The 15,590-nt window shown below is 56.7% G+C and overlaps 1 protein-coding gene across 3 annotated transcripts in view; it reads left to right on the forward strand.

Annotated features, from left to right (window-relative positions):
• Positions 1-15,590, forward strand: part of Tmem132d (transmembrane protein 132D) — a 493,036-nt gene that overhangs the window by 63,380 nt on the left and 414,066 nt on the right. The window contains exon 1 of one of the 3 annotated variants that reach the window (XM_013503750.1): positions 2,822-2,958. The exons of the other annotated variants lie outside the window; for them this stretch is intronic. The gene's annotated coding sequence lies outside the window, so the exon portion shown is untranslated. Of the gene's footprint in view, positions 1-2,821; positions 2,959-15,590 lie in introns of those variants that run through there. 3 annotated transcript variants of the gene reach the window in all.

Here is a 15,590-nt window from a genome sequence, read left to right on the forward strand (position 1 = left end):
TGGCCTTCCCCGTGCGTGCGCAGTGCCCGGCTCCCAGCAGACGCCCTGAGGTAGAAACACGGTATCGTTCCATAGTAGATGTAGAACGGCTATAAAGCTGTCTCCTTGGGTGAAAAACCATGTGTGGAGCCAGGCGTGGTGGCCCATGCCTGTCATTCCAGCTCCTTGGGAGGCTGAAGCAGGAGGATGGCACGTTCAAGCCCAGCTTGAGCAACGTAGTGAGACCCAGTTTCAAAATGAAAAGTAAAAAAGGGCTGGGGGCGTAGCTCAGTGGGAAGGCCCCGGGTTCAATCCCAGCACCACAAGAATAAAGAGGTACACCCATGGGATTGCATAGCTCCTTATTTTGTGGGTTTAGGACAGAAACGTGGGCACCCTGGGTCTTCTCAGGGGTGAGGAGGAGGCTCAGCAAGGTGCGGAGGGGAGAGAGAGGTATGTGGGCTGCTCAGGGTGCCCGGGGCGGCTTCTAGGACAGCTCCCGGGACAGGACAGGCACACACAGCCTTGGAAAATGCCCGTAGGAAGACACGCGCTCTGGAGCTTCCCGGGAAACCTGAGGGAAGGGTAGAGGCTCGGAGAAGCGAGACCCTCGGCACCTGGCCCTGCGGTGCCTGCTGGTGGCTCAGGGGTCAGGAGTTTGCTGCCCGGTGTCCCTTCTGACATTAAGTCCCCACTGAGGCCCTGGAGGGAGCCGCCACCCTGTAGAGCGAGCGGACTCCCCCGTGACTTCCTGTCCAGGCCCTGGCCTCTGCCTCTGCTGTGTGCTGTGCCCGGCTACAAGTGTGGGGAGGCCCCATCCTGCCCCGCCACCACGGCGTACACTGCTCTCCTGGTGTGCTGTACCCCTGGTGTCTGCCCCTGGGCCCCACAGCCCTTCTCCCACCCGGAGGAAGTCAGAGCTGCTCGGAACGGTTCTGCTCAACGCCTGCATTTCCGCAAGCACAGACTGGAGGCCCAGAAAAGTGAAGCCGCAGGTCCCAGGAAGCTGCCCTGAAGCTGTGGCCGTGCTGGTCTTTCTTAGGAGCTTTGACCCACGCGAGATTGCTCCACATCTGGACTGGGGAATGCACCAGCCTCCTGCACGCTGGCCGCTCACCTCCCCAGGAGCTGTCTCTGCGCTCCGTGCAGGTTTTGTGCAGACAGCCCACAAGCATTGTCTTAAATGAGAGAACTCCCGTGTTGCACCTGGGCACCTGGACCCTGGCCTTTGGGGTCTCAGTGAGGCCGTATCACTGAGCTGAAGGGAGAGGTGATTTATGTAAGTCTTAGGCCTTTTCTTTAAAAAGACCAAACATGCCCTCCCTGGAGTTCTGCTGTCTGTTGACTGGGATGTAGATGTGATGGTGGGAACTGAAGCAGCCAGTTTGGATCCAGAGATAGAAACCACACACTGTGAATTTTGGGGTTGCCAGACTGGCCAGGACTGCCTGTATGAGAGTATTTTGTATAAGCCATTCTATTTTTGGATCACTTTTTAAATGTTTTTAAACTGACAAACATTGTCTGCATTTACTGGATGCGACACAGAGCTCTGAAAGGTGCTGGAGTCCCTCAGTTTGGTCCCTAGGACACTCAAAGCTGAGAGTCTTCCGAATGACTGCAGCCTGTTGGGGGCTGCTTCAGGGGTGTGAGACCCTGAGGACAGTGGCCAGGGCTGGGCGGCAGGCAGGACAGCCAAGGAAAAGAAATGTGGCTTCAGTCCCTCCGCGGCTGAGGCGTGCGTGGTCGCTGACAGACTGAGGTCAAATCTGGCCCCCGGGACTCAGATTTTAAGCTGCATTCGCAGCACAGATTCCGACTCAGCAACGCTTCGCTGTCCACTTTACACCCCAACATGCGCGTGGGGCCCCCAGAGCCCCGGCCGGCTTCACCTTCCAGGGGTGACCAGGTGGTCCCAGGCCCCAGGGCAGGGTGGCTCCCGGGGACGTTGCCAGTGAGGGCCGTCCCTGCAGCCACCTGAGGATCACCGTCGCCCACCTCCCTCCACAGGAGATGGAGGCCTGACCCCCGTTTCCGGTGTAATGATGCGGCCAGCGGCTGCACTACGGTCCCGCCGCCCTTCCTGTTCTTTATCCGTGCGCTCAGGAGCGCTCGCCGTGGCCTGGGAGGCAGCTGTGATGATCCTTTCTGCAGCACAGCCACCTGTGTCACCTCACAAACCCCCGGCCGGAAAGTGCAACACCTGCAGGGCCAGGCAGGTAGCTGGATCCCACTGGGCCCCGGGTGTGAGCGCGTTGCCACGGAGACGCGGCCTGCCAGGCGCCTGCCCGGTCCTCTGCTGAGGATGTGCCAGGCTGCAGAGCTCAGGGTGGCTAATCTTCTCCCCTGGGAGAGAGGCAGGCCGGTGGGTCCTGGGAGAAGCCCCCAGCTGTTACAGATGAGGAACGCCTGATTCCCACACAAAGCCTTTAGACCGGGACAGAGACCCTGAGAGCCACAGGAGACATGCAGCCCGGCACTGGGCTCCGCTCCCTGTGAGCGGTCGCCTAGCGCCTGCGAGGCCCTGGGTTCCATCCCCAGTGCTTTGGAAACAAACACCACGCGCACACACGCACGCACGCACACACGCACGCACACACGCACACACGCACACACTGCAGTTCCAGGCCTCTCTGCCAAGAGTGGGACCCGGGCAGGAGGCCTCTCCCGCCCTGAACCGCCTGTGCCCCGGGCAGCTCCCTCCAGGGCTTGTGAATCCCCCACCCGCTGCAGGTTAACACGCTCACTGTCTCGGGGGTCAGAGCTATGAAGTCACACTGGGGACCCCACACCCAGGGACTGTGACTGACATGGGTGGGGTTTCCTAGGCAGAGCCCTCTGGTTCCTCTGCCTTTTTCTCTTCCACCTTGAAGCAGGGGCCCCATTTAAGCAGAGCATGGAGCCACCGGGACATACACTGTGTCTCCTGCCATTCCCTGGAGCTGGCAGTAGTCTTGGATTCGAAAGTGGGTGTGTCAGGTGAGACTCTCCAGAATTGTTCTTAGAAAGTATTTTTCTTTGGTGTTTTGTCCTCCTGCTGGACGGATTTGGGAGGTGATGTCTGGAGCTGCTGCAGCCACTGTGTTGCACAAGGATTAAGGACACTGATGGAAAAGGCCCCTCCCAGTCACGAGGCTCAGTTCCCACCCTGGGATGTGCGGTACGGGAGGAAATTTCCATGAGGGAGGGGTAAGCTTATCTTCTCAAAGCGCCTTCCTCTTTGCTCGCATACCCTTTATCAGGGTCCTTTAATACGCGAGGCCAGAGTGCAGCTGTGCAGCCAGAACAGAAACATCTGGACGTAGGCGACAGACAAGAACCCGCACTCCCACAAGAACGCCTCCTCCCAGAGCAAAAGACAAAACAACAGGCAAAGCGTAAGCTCCACCAGCTTAGAATTCTAGCAACTGCCTGTCCTACCCAGATAAAAAAAACACAACCACATCCGGGTCAGAGTTCACGCGGTTCCTCTTTAGAGCCACAGGTTCCGTCCGCTTGCTTGGTACAAAAGCCTGCAGTCTCTTAGCCCCCAGTGCAGTAGCAACTTAGAAATGCAGACCGCGGCTTCCTGGGCTCGCAGGGCCCTGGTACCCAGCGGGGGGACGGAGCTGCTTCACTGTGCTCGGCAGGGCAGTGGTGAGTTCCGCGGAGTCCGCAGGGGCCGTGAACAGCTGGAAGTGAGCACTGCACAGTGAGCTCTGCCCCAGAGCCATGCAGAGGAGAGCCTGCACAGACGGGCTCCGGCCCCCCAGGCATCCGCGCGCCAGCTTCTGGGCCACCCTTGCGGGAGGGCGACCTGGTCTGAGCGGCAGTTAGGAGAACCTCCTCAAATTCAGAGAAGGCAGCTTCTAGGAATCATTTTTTGGGGGATAACAGGAGGAGAGGAGAGAAGGTTTTTGCTGGTTTGTGTTTTGTACTGATTCCTTTTTCCCTTACACTGTTGAAAATCATGAGTATCATAGAATGCTCCTGGACCCATCATTTTCCTTCTGTTTTTTTGTGTGTATGAACTCACATTTAAATTTATTTGTGTGTGAGGTTTGTTCTTTGACGCTTGGGGGGGCCCTCGGCAACCGAGTCACAGAGCGGGAAGTGGGAATTTGCAGGCTGAGTTGAGCTCGCAGAGGTGCTGTGTTTCCCCCACCTGGAGTTGGCTGACCGTTGGGTGAAATGACCATCTCTGAGCTGCAGGCTGCGCCCCGGGCAGGTGGGCAGGACTTATGCGGGTGTTCTCAGACCCACCGCTGTTCCGTGCTTCCCAGGGTGACGCTGCCGGGAGTTCTTGGTGTGCTGCTTGATGGCCCTTTGTGGACGCACACAGACGCCTGGTCAGGCCCGTCCCTCCCTGGCTGCGGAGAGGCCACCAGTCCAAGCTACGGATCTGTTTTCCTGCTCAGGGCTGTGGACATCGAGTATAGGCAGCCGGGGAAGGCACAGGCATCCTGATAAAGTGATGTCTTTGTTTCCTTCTTGGGAGGAAGGGCATTTATTTGCAGCCTATTATCTGAAATATGTAGCTGCAGACCCGACAGGCCATCCTCACCGCTTCCCCCGTGGAGAAGCAAGAACGTGCATACCCGATGAAGGAACGCGGTTTTTGCTCCTCAAGTATCCAATTTAAATATGTTTATCACCGAGGATGCTGCTGCTCCGAGAAATGGATTAAGCAATTTTCCCAAAACAGCTAAGAGCAGCCAGGCAGCCAGGCTGGTCTGGGCTAACTGTGGTTGCACAGGGACGAGGGGTCCACGCTCCAGCTCCTCACTGCTCCGTGGTCCCCCCTCCTACCCCCCCGTTTGCTTTATGCCATTTCAGCTCCCTGCTTTATTGCATTTCAGCCAAGGTCTGGAGATGAGCTATGGAACATTCCAGAAAGAACCCGTTCAGGTGATTTCAATTGCATGCTGCTCTGTGCAGCAGGATGAAATCTTGTGCTATCTGGCTCTGTCCTGCCTGGGCTGTCACCATCCAGTGTGTCCCTGCTGTATAGGCTACCCACCCGTTAGCAGCTCTTGTGGTTGTCAGGTCACCTCTGGTGGTGCTGCGGCGCTTTCCTTACTAACGTCCCCAGGGGCAACTGCAGTGATGCACAGGCAGCCTCTTGTGGGAGACGTGAGAGGACCGGTGGATGCTGACCCTACAACAAGACTTAGTGTAAGGGGCTCGGTGCCATCCCCTGGGGGTCCCAGAAGTGTCCTGAGGGTGGGGGCTGCTGTAGCCTATTCCTCGTCCTTGAGAGAGAGCCGACAGACATGTTGGGAGGCTGCGGACGGCGGGGGACAGCTGATAGCTGATGCGTGGAGGACAGTGCTGTTGGGAGGGCCTCAGGGTGGCATGTGTGACATCCCCAGGCAGCAGCCCGGGGCAAAGGGGCTGAACACAGCCTCTGCAGCAGCATAGAGTTCTTTGATCCATGATCCGCATGGCTCATGCCGAGGCAGCTCCTTTTGAGGGCACATCAGCTGCTGATTGGGGTTTCCTCCCAGGGCTGCGGCACCCTGGGCTTCCCTCCTCAGTCAGGGTCGCACAGGGCTGAGATCAGCTGCTGGATGTGGAAGCAGGTGGGCCGGGTTCTGGCTGAAACCGTATAAACAGATAAGAGAGACTAGATGATTGACAGGTAGAGTGCTCACTGATGGGCGATAAAACGTACTAGAGAGGTGACGGGTATAAAGAACATACTGCTAACAAGTGCTGACAAGATGTTCTACAGACCACGAACGGGTGTTTAGATGTAGACGACAGATATGGAGAATTTACTGTAGATAGACTACAGGCGGCTATTTGGATAGAGATAGCCAGGGGTACCAAGAAGACATGTCTTCCATCCCGCTCTTTGGTTACACGCCACATGCTCCTTCCTTGCTCGGCCTCATGCCGGAAGCAGAGCTGCATTCCCACGGACACTGCCCAGCAGCCAGCCACGCTCTCTCCCCCACATGGCCAGGGCTTCCCGCTCCTGGCCTCGAGCATCAGGGCGGGGTCACCCGGCAGGACGCCAAGCAAGGTCACGCCTGCTCCGTGTGGCTGCAGGGGCCTCTGGCCGAGTGCTGGACCCTGGTGTCACTGTTCTCCGTGGTCCTGGTGTAGGGGGGTGGAGGGGACGAGGGCGGGGTTAGACAGAAGGTGAGCATCAGAAGAGGGCAGCACCTTTGACCGTGCAGCAGCTAACAAGGACGCCATTCCTCTTTGATCACTTCGCCTCCCCCCGAGTTCAGGCCAAGCGTTTGTCCCGAGGGTCTTCTCAGGGAAATCTTGAGGGAAGGACTGTGGCTGTGAGTCTGTGGCTCTAACGCGAGTGGCTCCCATTTATCCAGTGCTTCCTCAGTGTCCTGCACGGTTCTCTGCCTCAGTTTACCAAATTCTCAAGCCCTTGTCAGTCCTTCCACGCACGTGCCGCTGTGACCCCGTTTGTGTGGGTGAGGAACCTGTGTCCTGGTCCCGGTGGCATGACAATGGCAGTCAGTCACTGAGTGTGGACTGTGTGCCCAGCAGTGCCCAGCAGATGTGCTCAGCGACCTGGCTGCTGTACATCTTGTTTTCCTCATTTCACAGCTCAGAAGCTGAAGTTGGGAAGCAATATGCCCGGGTGGCAGAGGCTGGCAGGGTGGGGGACTGGGCAGGAGGCACCACGTTCCTCACACAGGCTCTGGCTGTAGCCCAGCAGGCCCACGCGGCCCACACTCCGTGCAGAAATACTTGGTCCATGATGAGTGGTTACTTTTTGACCATTGCAAGCACAGACATTGAGGCTATTTCTGAGCTTGCTGAGTCTAGATAATTCTGCCTTGAATATCCAGAGGGCATTTCCACCAAGCCACACTCCCAGCTCTTTTTATTGAGGATCTTGCTGAGTCACTAAGCCACCCAGGATGGGCTTGAACTTGGTATGCTCCTGCCTCAGACTCCCAAAGTGTTAGGCTAACAGGCACCATGCAGAAATACCCCAGTGTGGGGAGCAGTCAGCTTTGCCCGGCTCTGGACCTTCACATCAGCTGTGTCCTGCCTAGAACCTTCTGCTGCATCCAGGTCTCCACTAGCTTCCACCATGCCTGTCCTGTAGGGTCTTGTGGCTGTGACACTGCACTGTGCCCCACCTTCAGCTCCTGCTCCCCTTACAGCACCCCCCGAGTTACCTGGGTGCTGGTCACTGTCTGTCCCCCACCCCAGCGTGGTCCCTCGCCCCTTGTGGGGACTTGTTGCACCACGCAGTGAATAGCTGGCTTCACTGCTGCAAACCAGGTAAAGCACTGACTCTGCCTTTGCATTCTGTCCCTTCACGAGGATGAAGCCCCCAGGAATCTGCTTGTGCGGCTCCAAGGCACTGGTGCCCCTGAGACCCATGGGTGCCCCAGGGCCGGAGCACAGACAAGTAGCAAGTGTCCAGCAAGCTCCGCGCTGGCTTCTCTGCCCCTCGGTGATGAAAAGGGTCTGTCTGCAGGCTTCCTCTGCCTGGAGGGTCGGCAGTAAATCTGTGCCCGTCAGTGCCTGTGTCTGTGCCTCGGCTCAAAGAGGCTGAGGAGAAGGAATGGTGAAGGGAGGAGCGCACAGCACAGCTTCCGGCCTCCCGACCTGGGCGCAGGGAGTTTCCGTGCCTTGCGACCTTCCGAGTCTCCTTGCTGCTGGCTCTGGCTCTCTGAGCCCCAGACTGCTCGGGAAAGGGCTGGACCCGTTATCAGGGAAGTGAGAGCAAGCACACACAGTGACCCTGGGCTGGGCCCTGCGTGAGACAGGGATCTCCGCATTTATGCCTCCTGGGAGCCTGCAGATGCGGGTGGGGGAGCTTCTTCTACCAGGAGACACAGACGGTGACAGTGGAGATGCACTGATTTCTTCAGCCATAGCTTGGCCTCCTCTACCGTCCACCGACTCTCCTTCCAAGTTAAAAGGCCCGAGATCCTCACGATAGATGGATTCCAGTTCACTAAACTGCAACACTTCCGAGTGCTGTGCTTTCCTGCTGTACAAAACCTCAAATTATAGCAACTGAATTTCCGATGCATATCCTAAGCAGTGTAAACTATATGTGTGAAATTACTCCAAAATTCTGCTGCTGTGGGATTTGGCGGTATTGTACACTTTATAAATGAGGGAGGTGGTAGGTTGTCACAGGGAAACGGTTGTACAGTTCACTGAGGGAACGGAAGCCACGTTGGGGGTCGCTCTGTGGTCCCCTTTGTGATTATAAAAGGCACACGTCAGATACACTGTCCCCTTGGTTGTTGCTGGTGGGGACACTGCCCTCTCTCTGCCTTGTCACAGTCAGACTATCGTGGTTATATAGCCTGCCTGGGCTCCTTAAGCTTTATGTGCCTCGGTTTCCTTGCCTGTACTGTAAGGAGAGCAGTGCTGATCTCGTAGATTTGTGCAAACTGGTGAGTCACTATTTGCAAATTCCGAGCAGTTCTGCTATACTCTGACATAGCTGTGTAGATGAACGTGACTGATAGATTTTCTTTTCCCTAATCCTGACCATCAGCATTCAGTATGGAACCCGTAGTAGCTTGCAGTTGTCGCTGGATTGTCCGGCAGCGGTGGCTGTGGCTGGGGCCCAGGACCAGGATTGGGAAGATGACTTTTTCTTCTTGTTCTTGAGCTCTCTTCACGGCGAGGGACTCAGTGTCCTCGGCATATGTGAACACTGAAGATTCTCCTGAAACCCACGGGTGGCTAACGTTCCCAGCTGGCCAGCCTGAGTGTGACCAAGGAGCACGGCTGCGTGTCAGGCTGCTAATTCTGACGTCCAGGTTTACACTGTAGCCCCACACACTGAGCTCAGGGTGAGGTTTGTACAGGAGGCGTCTCTTCGCATCGTCACTGGAAATTACGCAACAAGGCATACTTTACAGACCAGGAAACGGTACAGAGCCACAAACTCAAAACTCCCCTGCCCGTAGACCAGTGCTACTGTCTTGTGTCACCTCTGGGACCCCAGCTGGAGGCACACGCTGTGCGTGGGACCTGCAGTGCCACGTTAGCAGCTAACACAGACACGGTGACTATCGGGGCTGCCCTGCTGCCCTGGGGCCGAAGGAGCCCAGGCTGGGGACAGGAGGTGGCTTTGTCCTCAGAGGCCTTAGCGTCCTGCACCTTTCTGGTCACAGGGCGATGTGAGCCCTGTTTAATCAAACAGAAGGCGATGTCTCTGGTGCCCCAGAGTCCGCCCCAGTGCCTCGTCAGACTCGGAGGGTCTCTGTGCCCGGCGAGGGGCACGAACAGGTGGAGAGGCCACCAGGCCTTGGCACAGCTGACCGCAGGCCGTGGCCAAGGTGCAGTCTTCACCTGTGAGGTGAGCCTGGAGTCCTGCAGTGTCTGGGCGTCATAGTGACCAGGGGTCCTTTCCGGGCTCCTCTTACGCTGCTCAAAGAATCGGGTGGGACAAACGAAGAATGTAGAGGCGCACTTATGAATGGTAATGGTAGAAGAGGAAGAAAAGAAGTGAGGGAGAAGTGCTCTAAAGTGCCCTGAAGAACAGGAAAGACAACATACGCCCTGCACGCTGAACGAACCCCCGCAGACAGAAGACAGGGGCCAGCAGCCGGGTGCCTGCCGCCTTTTAGAGCCTCCTCCAATGTCACTTCAGGCCGGTCTACGCAGGCTCTGCGCATGCGTCCAGCTGGTGACGATGGTAGACAGCTCTCGCCTCTCTTCCTGCTCCCCTCCCCTAGTGGAAGACCTGGAAGGAGATCTCCGCTTGCATCCCTGAGTACCCGACAGAGCAGACCCAGAAGTGCTCTAGGATCCAGCGCCCTCCCGGATCCTCTTCTCCAGCAGTGTGGGTCTCAGACGCCGTCAGAGCTCCTGGAGCCTGAGGGTGGGGACTCCGCAGTCCCACACCCCACGCTAACTGCAGGAGCCGAGACTCAGGAGGAGGCTCAGAGAAGGGGCCCTGTGTGCTGCCGGTGGGAATGTGGAATGGTACGGCTAATGTGGAGGACTGTGTGGGGGCATCTCAAACCATTAAAAATAGAATTACTGTAGGATCCAGCCATTCCTCTTCCCAGGTTATGTCAGAAAACATTGAAAATGGTTTCTCAAAGAGATGTTTGTGCACCGGGATTTATAGCAGTGCAGTTCACCACAGCCGAAAGCAGGGCCCAGCCCTGTATGTACGGATAGAGTGAGCATGAGCCAGTGTGTCCACCCACATGATGGAATACTTTGCAGCCCCAGAAAGGAGACTCTGCCATGGTACAGCAGGGATGGACCCTGAGACTTCGTGCTAAATGAGAGAAGCTAATCACAGAAAGGTACATATTGCGTGATTGCACCTATGGGGCGTTCCTGAGGCTGTCAGATTGCTGGAGTTGGAAGTAGAGTATGGGGCCAGGGGCCAGTGCCTGGGCTGTCAGTAGGTAAAGAAAGGGGTTCAGTATGGGAAGATGCGGGGCCCCGTGGTGCACAGCACCGTGAGTGCACCGGGCAGGCTGCGCGGTGCCCTGGAAGTGGCTGAGATACTGACATGTATGGCGTGTGTTCTGCCTCCCCATCACCCACAGGGCACAGCCTGCCTCACGTGTGCCCAGACGCTGCGTCATGTGAATCCTGGGCATCAGAAGGAGTACGAAACATGATACCCAAGGGCCACAGTGTCCCCTGGGACCAGCCCCTCCCTTGTGTGTAGGCGTCGCTGGGTCTCCTGCACTTCCATTTCGAGTTTGTTGAGGACCTGGGTGTTATTTCCATGGTGCTGAACTCGTTACTTTCCCACCAGCAGCAGGAGGGTTCCCTTTCCTCCTAGTCATCGAAGGCATTTGTTATCTTCTGTCTTCTTATCAATTAGTTTTTTTGGTTTTTGGTGTGGGAAATTGAACTCACAACCTCGAGCTTGCCAGGCAGGCCCTGTGCCTCTTAGTCATGTCCCAGCCCTGCTGTCTCTTTGATCGCAGCTATACTGGGTGGAGTGAGGTGATCATCTCACAGTGATCCTGATCTGCACTTCCCTGGTGAGCAGTGAGCTAGGTGTCCATTGGCAGAAGACTGCATACAGAAACCGTGGTGAATAGAACAGTGGAACATCACTCAGTCCTGAAGAATAATGAAATCCTGTCACCAAGGCAGTGTAGATTGTGTTACGTGAAGTTGGTAGGCAGAGAAACAAAAATACTGCAAGGTCTCTCCTACAGAAGCTAAAATAGTCGATCTCATGAAAGCTGGCATAGACACAGGGCCACCAGAATCTAGGTGGTGTTGTGGGGCGCTCAGGACAGGCTGGGCCCCCCCAGGGCTCAGAAGGGGTCAGCCATGGGCACCCTGGACAGGACCGGATGTGTGGTCCTGGGGCTGCGAAGCTGTCACTCACGCACAGCTGTGAGAGCGGTAAAGCCTCCAGACTCAGCAGATGTGGGACCCCAGAACCCTCCAGCTTTGCCACCGATGCACAGGTTGTCTGGCCATTCTGAGGCCAACCCCGGGCTGGGCAGCGCGAGCGGGACCAAGATGGGGTCAGAACACGCTTCCACCCTGGGCTGGGCAGCTTTCGCTGGTGCTGGCAGGGCTGGTTTCCTCTCCACATGGACAAGAGGGTGCTGAGGGTAAGGAGCCACTGGGTAGGGTCCACCGCCTTCACATACTCACATGCACACTCACACGCACACTCACACACGCACACATTAGCGTTCTTGCCCCTCGAGACATGACCCTGGTTTCTCAGAACCCATGTGTAGCCGGAGTATCCAAGCCATTCCTCCCCATAATGAGGCTGTGATGGAGGAGAGCTGGGGTTTGGGGAGCCCCTTCAGCCGTGGCCCTGGCTGTGGACCTGGCCTTGCTGCTCCAGCTCCCCTGAGCCTCCATCCTGTGTGATTCAACCTTGGAGTGCGAGTCTGGGGGGGGACAGAGGCCCCTCGGCTTTTCAGCTTGCCTTCCTGCCGTGCGCTTATTACTCTTTGGAAGCAAAGGAAAGAAAGTAACACACGGTTGTCACAGCCTGCACTGTAATGCCGAGGTCTCTGTAATTCTGTGTGTTTCTGAAAATCGTGCAGTACAGACTTCCGGGAAGAAATTCCTGGACAGGTTCGCATCGAAAAACCTGGCGACAGCAGCAAAGTCACCCCTGGAACCTGGCCCGACAGCTCAAAGGGCAGGGTCTGGTCACCCCACGTGGGAAGCAGAATGATCTCGCAGTTTTCTGTGGGAATGACCACTTTCGCATGGCCGGGGCTGGTGTTTCGGCCTGTTTTTCACTACTGTGACAAACCCCTGACACACAGCTTGAAGGATAAACGGTTTACCTTGGCTCGCGGTTTCAGAGGGTTCAGGGTTTCAGTCCATGGTTGCCTGCCCCAAAGCAGGAACATCGTGGCAGAAGGCCTGGCGGAACAAAGCTGCTCTGGCACGGTGGCCAGGAAGCAGAGAACATGGGAAGCCAGAGAGAGAGGACCAGGCAGGGGACAGGGTGTTCCCTCCCAGCGTATGCCCCAGCAGCCCATTTCCTCTACCCAGGTCCCTCTGTTTATTCAGCTGGGAACTCATCAGCTGTGAGCTCATCTCAGCTCTTCAGCCGTGAACTCATTAATCCCCACGAGATTCGTGCCTGTGATTCTGCCACCTTCTGAGAGCTCTGCCAACCCCTGCGCACCAGGGATGTTCTAGACCAGAACCTAGCAGCTGGGCAGGAGAGTCGGCATCTGGTGCCTAATGAGGTCGCTGAGGCCTTGCAGGTGAATTTCCAGGGTGAGGAAGGGAGGGGGCTCCAGGAACCTACCCAGCCTCAAGCAGAGGTTGCTGGAAGTCGCCAGGTGAGGAAGTAGGTGCTTGGGGGTTGCTGGAAAATGCTGTCCAAGAGAAGAGTGGGGAGGGTGAGCAGTCCAGCGAGCATGGCCGGGACTGCACACCAGCCCTCCTCCCGACCACTGAAACACAGAGCGCCCATGGGGCCGCTGGGCAGGGACTTGTGGCCCTGTGAAGCTGTCCCTGGCTCCCAGGGTAGGCCAGGCAAGCGGTCAGCCCCTCAGTTACAGCACTGTGACTGAGTTCAGCAGGGATGGTAGAGCCGTCTGTCACTTCTGGAGCTGGTCCAGCCAGGGCTCAGCCCAGGTGCAGCTGGGGCTGGTGGCAGCGGCTGGGACATCTGCAGAAGCCCAGGCTGTGCACCCCGTGTGTCAGCAGGGCAGGAGACTGATGTGTGAGGACAGCCTCACCCTGGGGAGGCCAGCTGGTGTCCCTTACACCTGTGCTTCCCAGCATGCCCTGGACCGGGTCCATCCTGAGTGCCGTTCTCTCCTTCTGCAGCGTGAACTCAGAATGCACACGTCTCGCAAAGAGGCAGAGGTGACAGCGGATCCTCACCCTGGGGTGCATGGGTTGTTTCTTCACTGCTTATGAGGCATTTGCTTCCTCCAGGGCTCACTAGTAGAGACCTGTGGGCCGGGTGGGAATGTGTGCTTCCTCCGGACCTGCCCTGTGCGGTGTGGACCCGGATGTTGGAATTGCACTTCCACAGCAGCCCCGGACAAGGTGTGTCCATGCAGAGTCCTGCTGTGGTCCTGCAGCTCAGAGGGCAGGAACTGTAGAGTGCTGCAGAGCCGAGATGTAGCTCTCCTGCACCTGCAGATGCCGATTTGCAGCTCCTGTGCATTGTTGGGTCCCCCGTGGGTGGGCATCGAGGAGGCTGCACAGTATTGCTCTGATGTTCCAGAAACACCATGCAAAATAATATTACGAGTAGAATTTCCCCAGGCACAGATGTCCCAGTGATTCTCATCTTGGACCCCTGTAGAAAATCTTCAGGTTGGAAGGATTTTTTAAACAAGTACAAGGGCTGCCAAATGAACGAGTTTCGTATCTGTTGCTAGAGGAGTTGGCGCTACCTGGGACGTGGTTCTGTCTGCGCCGCTGCCCAGCGGGATGGTGGGACATCAGGGACGTCTACGCCAGACCCTGGGGCCGTCGGGTACGCAGCAGCGTAGGAAGCAGTGTGGCTTCTCGAGATGATTATTCTAATGTTGAAAACAGACACCAAGTTGAAACATTGCATTAGTAGTTAATTTCGGCTTTATGAAGGAGCTGGCTACATTGCTCGTCCAGCCGTGGGACGTACTGCAGTCCTGAGGAAGGGACCAGGACAAAGTCTGTCGATGCCAAGTCTTCAGGGAAAAACAGGAAGTAGGCAAAGTGAAGGGAGAACAGAACCTTGTGGTTAGGGGAGGAATGGGAGATGCTCAAGGTTTGAGGTGAAAAGGAAGTTGGTGTCGTTGATCAATCACAAAGCAAGACAGATCCTAAAAACATCTTCAATATGGCAGATGGTGGAGAGGGCTGAGGAGAGGCGTGTGACGGTCACCAAGGTCCTGGGGACATCTTCTGGATTTCTCCTTTGGGAGCTTTGGGAGCTAAGCAGCTCGAGAGGCTTCCCAACAAAGCCGAGACACGATCCTGTCACCATTAAGAGATAGAAAGCTCCTATGGCTGCATGGAGTGGTTTCAAGGAGGACCCGAGCATCCCGGAGAGGCGACAGCAGGGGCGATTGTGTAAAGGGCCCCGAGGTTGAGAAGGAAGGAGCTGGCACACTTGTCCCACTTCTCTGCTCTTGACTGAGAGACATTCGCAGGGAGCTGTCGAGTAGGCAGCCAGATCCAGGGGTCCGGAGCTCGGTGGCAGAATTCTGGCTGTGGATCGGAATGTCTGAGTCATTGGCATATAGATGGTATTTGAAACCACGGACGCCTCATCAGAACAAGCCGAACTGGCAACCTTGGGGCACCACGTTCTCCAGAAAAGCACCGGATTAAAAGGGAAGAGACATCTCCCAGTGGCTTGTGCTTGCACCCCAGGACCCCATCGTCCCACAGACCTCATTGGGTTTTGAGACGGTGACAGGCTGGGCGTGCTGTAGATGGGGCTGCATCGTGAGCTCCTTTGTGAGGTTAAAACTTGAAGGCACATTTTACGGTTAAAAATGATGAATTGGACAGTGAAATCAGAGAAGGCTCCACTCCCTTCTCCGCGGCCCGACTGCAGCCTGCACTCATTTTCATAACTGTCACCAGCGATTGTTTCTCTGTTTGTTTTTAAGTCTTCGGTGGCTGTGAAGGTGGCAGAGGGGGCTGGGAGTGTGACAGACGGCGCCCCCCCCCCCAGGCACTGAGTCAGGGGAGGGAGGCGGATGCTGAGCCGCAGAGCTGTGAGGACGGAGACCTGGGTGGACAGCAAGTGACAAGCAGCTAGCCTATTTCCGCACTGGATGAAATTTATTCCTTAGAGCATGTGTTCTTCCTTAATTTAAAAATTTTATCCTTAATGGCGGCAAAATCAGTGTAGCATAAGATTCACCATGGCGAGCCTTTTAGGGGGACATTCAGTGGCTCACCGTGGGTTCATCGTGTCTGCCAGGCTCAGGGGCTGGCATCCCCACCACAGAGCACCCTGTGGCCGTTAGGCAAGGGCCCCCGTGTCCCTGCCCCGTGTCCCGCCCCCCGTTCCGGGTCTCCGTCATGGGGGTGGGGAGACACACGGCATGCGTCTCTTTGTGCCTGGCTCCTTTCAGGAAGGACCCTGGGGTTCATCCTCAGTGCAGCAGCGGGAGCCAGACTTCCTTCTTTCCGTGCTGGGCCATGTGGCCCGTCTGGGGTTGGTGTCTTCGCGTGGTGAGGACCCGCAGCGTGAGCCA

The sequence above is a fragment of the Chinchilla lanigera genome, unplaced genomic scaffold, assembly GCF_000276665.1.
Source record: "Chinchilla lanigera isolate Chin_1 unplaced genomic scaffold, ChiLan1.0 scaffold00081, whole genome shotgun sequence".
NCBI lineage: Eukaryota > Metazoa > Chordata > Mammalia > Rodentia > Chinchillidae > Chinchilla > Chinchilla lanigera.